The sequence below is a fragment of the Callorhinus ursinus genome, unplaced genomic scaffold (genome assembly GCF_003265705.2).
Source record: "Callorhinus ursinus isolate GAN/ISIS: 27379988/994484 unplaced genomic scaffold, GSC_fseal_2.0 scaffold23, whole genome shotgun sequence".
Classification (NCBI taxonomy): Eukaryota; Metazoa; Chordata; class Mammalia; order Carnivora; family Otariidae; genus Callorhinus; species Callorhinus ursinus.
In genome coordinates, this window is record NW_027397085.1 from 20,523,505 (window position 1) to 20,532,662 (window position 9,158).

At 38.9% G+C, this 9,158-nt stretch overlaps 1 non-coding gene across 1 annotated transcript in view; it reads right to left on the reverse strand.

Moving 5' to 3' along the window:
- Positions 1 to 3,664, reverse strand: part of LOC112839435 (uncharacterized) — a 17,028-nt gene extending 13,364 nt beyond the window's left edge. The window contains exon 1 of the transcript XR_012382146.1: positions 3,514 to 3,664. This is a non-coding gene — a transcript (uncharacterized protein). The remainder of the gene's footprint in view (positions 1 to 3,513) is intronic.
- Positions 3,665 to 9,158: the final 5,494 nt, after the last annotated feature.

Here is a 9,158-nt window from a genome sequence, read left to right on the forward strand (position 1 = left end):
CCCGGCCTGTGATCCAGCGTTGCTATCTCTGGCACCCGACCCCGCGCGGAGTCTCCAAACCCAGCAGATCCCTGCAGTGCGTTCCCGCACCGCTCCTCCCCGGGAAGGAAGGGGAGTCTCCCCGGATCTGCCGCCTGCTGGGTCCCTGCTGGAGGAGCCGAGCCCCGACTGGGCCGCAGATCACAGTTTATGGCAACCCCGAGCTGAGAGCCCGCGCCTCTGCTCCGTCTCTGCAGCCGGCTTCCCCGCTCCGATACCTGGGAGCTCTGGCGCACTCAGGCACCCCCGGTCTCTCTGTGACCCCGAGGGTCCTGAGACCACACTGTCCCGGGAGGATTGCACCCCCCGCTTAGCCACTGCAGCGACGTCCCTCCGCCGAGCCAACTTCTAAAAGGTCCGATTTTGTGCTCCGCGGCTCTAGCACTTGCCAGAAGCGGCCGGCGGAGGCCCCTCCCCCGCCGTCTATCCTCCCGAATATCGCCTCGGATTCACTTCTCCGCACGCCCTACCTTCCAGTAAGTGGTCGCTTCTCTGTTCAGAGAGTTGTTGCTACTCTCTTCTTTGATCTCCTGTTGAGTTCGTAGGTGTTCAGAATGGTTTGATCCCTATTCAGCTGAATTCCTGAGACCAGACGAAATCCAGGTCTCCTCCTCCTCTGCCATCTTGCTCCCCCCTCTTTGTGACTATTTCTTAAAACCTAAGTTTCATAACCCATCTACTCTGTTTCTCAAATTGGTTTTGGAAGTTTATCCATTACTATATACATATATATATCTTATATATACATACACATATACATATATATAAGATTTATTCAAATTCTATTCCAAAATAAGCAGGGTTTAGACAATAATCCGTAAGTGAATGGAATGGCTTTCTAGTTGTTGAGTGCAATGGAATTCTATTGGGTCTTATGTTTCTTGTCTTTGGTTTGGTACAAGTGTTTCTTTTTGGCTTCCTCACTTTTTTTTGTTTATTTATGTATTTATTTTTAAATTTTTTTATTAACACATGATGTATTATTTGTTTTAGGGGTACAGGTCTGTGAGTCATCATCACCTTTTTTGTTTAATGGCTCTCCTTTTCCCTTCACTTTCTCAATTTGGGGCTTCCTCGAAAGTTGTCTTCAGGCTTGCATTGTTTTTCTTCACAGGCATCCTTGGTAATTTTTTCAATTTATATAACTTGAAATCATTTTAGTGTGGATGGTTCCAGTCTTTACCTGGAGTTTCACTTGCGTTTGCAATTGGCCTGCTTCATATTTTCACAAGCGTACACACTTGTGCATTCAGGTAAATTTAACTAAAATCAAATGCCTTGTTAATTATTATCCATTGAGCACGCTATGGTATACTACATTGCTGGTGGTTAAGGTCTTACCCAGGCTTAGGAGCTTGGCACTCGGTAACCTGGCTTACTAACTGTGGTGAAGTGTGGGTGGAGTCTGTGGGTATGATCTAGCCATTCTTTCAATTTGTCCAAAAGTATATTTGAAGAGACCATTACTATGCTGGAACTATAGTAAGATCTAGACACACAGCCATGAATAACACATTGTTATTCTGCCACCAAGAAGGTGGAAAATCTAATAGTGGGCGCAAACAAGCAAACAGGCATTTGTAGTCGTATGAATGCTGCTATAATGTAAGAAGTCAATTAGACAATAGACCTAGAGTCAAGGTAGCAGATAGCAGGGCATCGTCTCTCCTTCCTGGAGGAGGTGACACATAAGAAGGATAGGCTATAGCTAGAAAAATGGATAAGAAAATATTTATTTTCAGTAGAGAGATGAGTATATACATGAGTTGTAAGAACCAGTGTTCCTTAACAAGCACTAACTTTGAGAAGAAATCAATTAGAATAAAGATGTAGATGAAATGGTAAAAACTAGATCAGCTGATCTATTTGTTAATTATGTTTGTTTTTTTAATAGGTCATATAAGCAAATTACATTTAATTTCAAAGATGCAAAAGGATAAATAGTTTAAAATAACTTTCCCTTCCTTTCCTGTCCCAACCCCCCTTGGACACAATTACTTTTACTAGGTTTTTCTGTATTATTCCAGAGATGCTTTATGTATTTACAAACATAAGGGGACATATGTTTGCACACAATTAATAGCACATCATACACCAACTCTACTCTTTATTGTCTCCCTTGGCCGTACAGTGAGATTTCTCTATATCGATACATATAGAGCACCTTTATTATTTTCCCTAAGGACTGCATACTATTTCATTTGTTAAATTTACCGTAATTTATTTAAATGGCCTTCTAGCAATGGGTAGCTATTGCATTTCCCCTCTTTTACTAGTACAAACAATGATATAATGAAAATGTGATTAATATATCATTGCTCACATGGCTAAATTCGTAAAATAAAACCGGGGGTGGAATTTTTGAGTAAAAAAGAGAACTAAAATATCAGAATGTTGTTTAACCATGGGTTTTTTTAAGTTAAACTTTTGCAAAATAAGTATCCTCAGTTTTTGTTTTGTATTTTCTCTTCTGATTTTACAAACTAAATACACTCTTGGCATTGCTTTAATTATAACAGGCATTTCTGGTTCCTCTCTTTTCTTCACCCTCCCAATCCACAGAACCACTGCATCTCGCATTCATGTACTTTCTTCCATTAACAAATGTCTACTCAGTACCTACTAAATGTCATCCGGCAAGGCACTGAAGTTCAAAAGAGGTATGGTATCTGCCATTAAGGAGCATATATGTTCTAGGAAGGGATTTTATCTATGTGCATTTTTTCTCTAAAACATATGTAATCATAATAAATATACGTATATTATATCTATTTTCTCCGACATATAAATTATAAAAATATAGAATGTCTGTGTCATTTATTATCTAGAGAAATTTACAGCCCTTGCTGGAAATTGCATCTTTGAAAACAGACCACCTAACTGGATTGAGGTAAGGAATGGAGAGAGGTAAACTGAGTGACAGGTACCAGAGAACTCAAGTAATGGTAGCTAATGTCAGTGCATACGTGATTCTTATGACAGCCTCTAAGAATACATATTTATTTTCATTTTATAAATGAGAAAATGGAGGCTAAAAATTAAGTGAGTTGCCCCAAATGACATAAATAGAAATAGAAAAGTCAGGGTTTGAACCTATTTCTCTGTGATCACATAGCCCTAGATCATCACACAAAACCATATTTTTTTTATGAAACATGAGCCTGAGAGTATTCACAAACTCTCATAATCCCGTCAGATTTCATTTTCGTTCCAGTGTAACGTGTTGCTTTTCCCCATTCCCCTACTACTACTTGCTTCTCTTCGGCCGCGCGGGACAATTCGCTGTTGTCTCACCTTGTCCTTACTTTTATGCCTTCGGTCTGTATTTATGCTGTTTCAAATGGCCCTCTTCCTTTTCTCTGTCTGATAGACATAGGTCATTTTAACATCTTCTGACAAAGTGTTACTAAGTCACTCAACATTTCTAATTCTTTGAGAGTTGGAAGGAAAGTCATCGAAAGTAACTTTTCTTACCTGAGAACATGGCCACGAACATGAAGGGAAGGAAAATGAAAGCCTTCATGTTAGAGTCAGTTGTTTCAGACCTGGTTGTTGGATGGAATTAAGGGTAACTCTTCAGTAGATGTTTTCTGAATAAAACCATCCTGATCGCCATCATGTTGTGTATTTGAAAAATCCTCCGCCCTAGTGGCTAAACACTGTCACTTTGTTTAAAAAAATTACGGAGTAACTTTCATAAACTGGAAGCTGTTGCTTCTTGAGTGGATTGCCATTTTTAAAATTAGCTTTATACCCCAACTCCCATAAATATCCACAATTTAATATGTTTCTATCAGATACCTATCTTACAGAAAGGAATAAAAATGGTGAAATCCATCTGGGAAAGTGGTAAATTCAGTGTTCAGTTTTTTTTTTATTGTTAAAAGATGACTGATCTTCAGTCCGTACTGTTACTGACCCTGTAAGTTTGTATGTCCACAACAGACATTCCCATGACATTTTCCCACAAATAAATGATGTGCCAATTATTTACCTCAAATTATATTTTAAAAGCCAGTAAAAATGCACCAGGCATTGGTCATTAATAAGTGATGAATGCGTCCAGTGGGGAATGATGATGTATAATGTATCTTTATGAGGTAACAAAAAACAAGAGAGCTTATGTTTGAGAATACATTACACCAGTGATCTTCTTGCCTCAAGCTAGTATGCCAAACAGAAGCTCATGCGAAAATCACCCCGGGATTTTTAGTCAGTCATAAAATCAATATTATAAAACAGTGGAATATTGTGTTCAAGGTTGGCTTCCCTATATAAGAGAAATTTGAATTAATTGAGGCCTGTCTAAAGAAGAATGACCTTGATAAAGTGGGGTCCAGAAAACACATAGCAGAAGATTGGTTGACCATAGTAGAAAAGATAAGTGGTGGTGTTGCCATTGGATTCATCATGTGAAGGGCGTTAGCATGACGGAGGAAGATATTATATGATCTATGTAGTTCCAGGTGGCAGAACTCATTCCAATATAAGGAAGTGCAGGATAAATAAACATTTTTAAATTCTAAAGAAAATTTCAGCTTTGGGAAGAGAGGTGAAGTAGGTGATTCTTACAATTTCTTCTAATTCTAAAAAGTCCCCAGATTTAGTGGTTCTGGATTGTGTTTGATTTTCATTGCAGCTTCTTTAGAAGGGCAATTTTGAAAATGATGAATGATTTCTTTTAACCAAGCCAGCAATTTTAGGGCATGAAGAAGGACAAGTTTTAAATTTTTCTATAGTAAAAAGGCAACTTTGTTTTGCCCTCTCCACAATTATTCTCTGTACTGGGATTCATATGAATGTCAGAACAGGCTCAGTGAACCAGAAGGCCTGATTAAATTTAAAGACCAGATAATTTTAACCAAAATTTCATTATGAAAAATTCCAAAATACAGACAAGTTGAAAGAATTATGCAGTGAAAACCCATATACACACCACCAGGACTCTTCAATTAACATTTTGCTACACTTGCTTTATGATATATTGATCATAATGGGTAAATTTGATGCAAATCATTTTCATATTCAGATACTCACGTAGAGACCTCAATTCAGGGAATTCCCAAATAGCTGCATTTGCATTTTGCCTAAACAATTGCTTTGTACATATTTAGTGCCATCGGCTGGCCTACCCATGCTTTTGTCCTAGCTCCGGTGTTATCACATTTCAGAATAGCATATATAAATAACAAATATCATGGAGTGCTTTGCATGTGAGGATACTGTAGTGAGAAGAAGTAGTCTCATGAAGCCTCTGCTCCAAGGTCTCAGAGACTGTCTCATGAATTAGTAGAAGGTAAGTAAGGTGAGTAAGGCAGCTTTTTCTCTATATCGCTGTTCTCCAAGCCATGCCAAAGGGTGTTTAGAACAATTGCTTTTAATGCTCTAATTTTCTTAAATGGAACATTTAATTTCTTCTTTAATGATGGGAATCCTCCCACCTTTAGAATTGTCTCCCATTGTCATCTTCCTTCACATTTGGGAGTCAGGTCAAAATTCGGTCTTGGAGTAGGCTCACAAAATGCTGGGCATGACCACATGCGAGTGAAGGGGAAGAGGTGTCCCACTTATCTTGGAGTGGGATTCTACATCAAGGCTACTCTTGTTGTGGTCTTCGTATTTGGGTGGAAATAACAAGAGCATTAGAGTCAGATGACCTGAGGGGTCTGTCACTCCTCATTTCAGCTGTGTATTCTTATGCAAGTTAATCTCTGTCTCTTTGTCTCTCCATCTGCCTCTTTTCCTATCTCCCTTTCCTCTTATTTCAAAAATCATGATAATAATACCCTATTGAAGGAGTCAAATTTTGCTAAGTATTCTGTTGTGGTTTGGAAGGAGAAAGTTCACACCGGCAGTTTAGTGATCTTGGTTTCTGACTGTGAGCTGCCTCGAGCATCCCTTGTCCAGTTACCTGATTTAGACTCACCAAGCCATTTGTCATGCAGCTAAAAGGAAGGAAACTTTAAGCCCCTTATTAGCTCTCTTCCTTGGAACAATTTAGCCACTGTGTTTCCTTTCAATTCTTCCTTCAGTGGTGGGGAGGTGGGGGATAGGCACATGGCAGGTTTTGGTCTTTGAGCCCCACGTGCGTAAAGATTGAGCACAGTACAAGATGGAAGGCATCAGCTACATAGCACTCGTTCGGGTATTCGGATAGAAGCAAATAGGTTGAACTGGATCCAGCAGAAAAATGGGATATTTGGTCTGGTTTTTGAAATATAATTCATATTGCATGGAAGACATAATGTCTCTTAAATTCAGAGTCATGTTGCCAAAACTGTCAGAGGGAGGCTTGCCAGTCCTTTACCAAGTCTCATTAAACACTTCACAATATTAAGAAAGAGGCCAAAGGTCAAGCACTAGGTAATCACTATTTAACTGAAGGTCCTTTTGCCATTTCTTGGTTGCCTTATTATTTGGTCATTTCGCCCAATCTTCACCCACGTAGAGGCATTAGTTTCAGAACACAGAGTCCTTCAGAGTAGCAGATGCTTGAGATAGAATTTTGGGTAACTTCTCTGCTTTGGGTGTCAATTTCTTCACTCAGCGCACAAAGTTTTGATACAAACTGAAATTCAGATATATTTAATTTCATCATTATTTATTGAGATGATGCATGTATCTGACACCCATGCTAAAATGTTCCATTAATGTCAGCTATTGTTATTAGACCCATGGGAGCATTTGAGATTAGATCCAAGACTCATTCACGTATTTGTCCATGATATAATAGCCACAGACATAACTGGCCACGTTTACATATATATGTATTATGAGCATATATGGCCATTTATTGTCTGTGGCTCGATCAGACACAGCCTGTGACATTTGGTGCCATAACATACTTGAGGCTGCTTTCTAGACCCTTTTATTAAAAGACTCAGAGATCTTGAAATTGTGAGCCCAGGCTATGTGGAACCTCGTAATTTCCCACAGGAAAGAACACAGATTGGCCAAGGACATAAAGTGAGTTTGTTCACATATCATCTCTGTCACACTAGTATACTGATTCATTGGTCTTTTCAAAATATTTGACTTCCAACTAGTATACCCTATATTAAAAATAACAAATATTTATTAAACATCCAGGACTGGACTCTGTGCCAAGAACTTGACATGAATTAGCTCATTCAATTCTTAAAACAACCTATTTTATGGATATTGTCTTCATTTCTCCAATGAAAAAACAGAGATTGTCATGGAATTTTGTGACAGAGTCCATCTTCTAAATTTTATCTCTTGGGACACCTGGGTGGTTCAGTTGGTTAAGTGTCTGCCTTCAGCTCAGTTCATGATCCCAGGGTCCTGGGATCAAGTCCCACGTCAGGCTCCTTGCTCAGGAGGGAACCTGCTTCTCCCTCTGCCTACCTCTCTCTCTTTGACAAATAAAAATAAAAAAAAATCTTAAAAAATAAATTTTATCTCTTAATTGCTATAAAATATCTTCTGCTTGTATTAAAACTCAAACAATACGACCAGCCCTTCATCTTGATCGGGAGTCACCCACCATGCTGTGGTATGACACTGCAGAGTATCTTAGGGAGTCCTTGACTATTTCATAATTAGCATTGCAGGTTTTGTAATCACAATTAAAATACTCAGGTCTATTTATTTCCTTTGCTTTTTATTGGTACCTCAGAACACTTTAGACACTAACTTGTTAATAAGTCCATGGAAAGAATATTTATGCAATTCCTACATTAAGGGACTGTTTGCCTGAGTTCGAGTTCTGTCTCTGTCTCTTATTAACTTGGTGACTGGTCACATGTTTCTGTGCTTCAGATTCCTCTTATGTAAGATAAAGGTAATAATAACGCCTATCTCATTAGGTTGTTGTATAGATTTACTGAGATAATATATATAAAGCCCTTAGACAACGTCTGACACATAGAAAACACTCACTCAATGAATGCTAGCTATAATCTTTTTTAAACAAATTTAGATTTGTACTTTGATCCCTAGTGTAAGTTGATACTCTGGCAACAAGGGATTTTAAATAAAGCTTGTTGAGGCAGCTGATGATATTCTATTGAAAGAAGGCAAGGCTGGGAGTTATTTGAAGGAAGAGAATGTGAAAAGGGAAGTACAAGTGTGTGTGCATTGTGTTGTGCCTGTGTGTGCCTGTATGTGTGTATGCTTGTGTGTGTGCATGCCCATGTGAGTGTGTTATAAAAAGGTGGTCAGGAAGACATTTTTTGTGTGGGGTTTCAAAGCAGAAATAAGTACTACCACTTGGTAGAAGTGATAAAGAGACAAAAACTAACTTGCTATAAAGTAATTGTTCTGAGGGGCCAGGGTAGTGCAGTTGGTTAAGCGTCTGACTCCTGATTTTGGGTCAGGTCATGATCTCAGGGTCCTGAGATCAAGCTCCATGCTGGGCTCTGCGTTCAGCGGGGAGTCTGCTTGTCCCTCTCTCTCTGCTCCTCCTCGTGCTCCCCCTGCCTCTCTCTCAAATAATAATAAAATCTTAAAAAAAAAAAAAAGAAATTGTTCTGTATTGAAAGAATGGGCTGCTTCTTTAGGTTGTGAATTTTCCAAAACCAAGAGTACTTGATGAGGTGCTCGAAACTGTTGTGCCTTAAAGTGAGATACAGAGCTCATATGCCATCAGGATCCAGGAACTAATGAGAACGAGTCCTGGGACCCTGTGGGAACGACTCAACCAAAGGAGTCAGAAGTTAACCATTGTTGTTACTAAGGGACATGGGCACCGCATCAGTAGATTCTCTTACTTTTCCAGAGTTTCTAGAAATCCATTTTTTTTATGTGCACTTCTTCAGTTTTCAAATATTGACATCTATGAAAAGAAGTGACTGTGTGTGGGCTAAGAAAATCCTGAAGCCACATCCAGCTTGTTTGCCATTTGTTGGAGATCTCTGCTTTAGCAACAGTATGCTGAAAAGTATGTGATATTGGTATTCTCTGAGAGCTGATCTTGGTTTTTCCACATACTCAATTTGAGACTTTGGAAACAACCTTCTCAAAGATGTCATTTTTCACAATGTTTCTGAATTTTTTCTTCGGCTTTCCCCCCTTTCCTCCCTTTCTTTTTCTTTCTTTTTTCTTTCTTTTTTTCTTTCTTTCTTTCTTTCTTTCTTTCTTTCTTTCTTTCTTTCTTT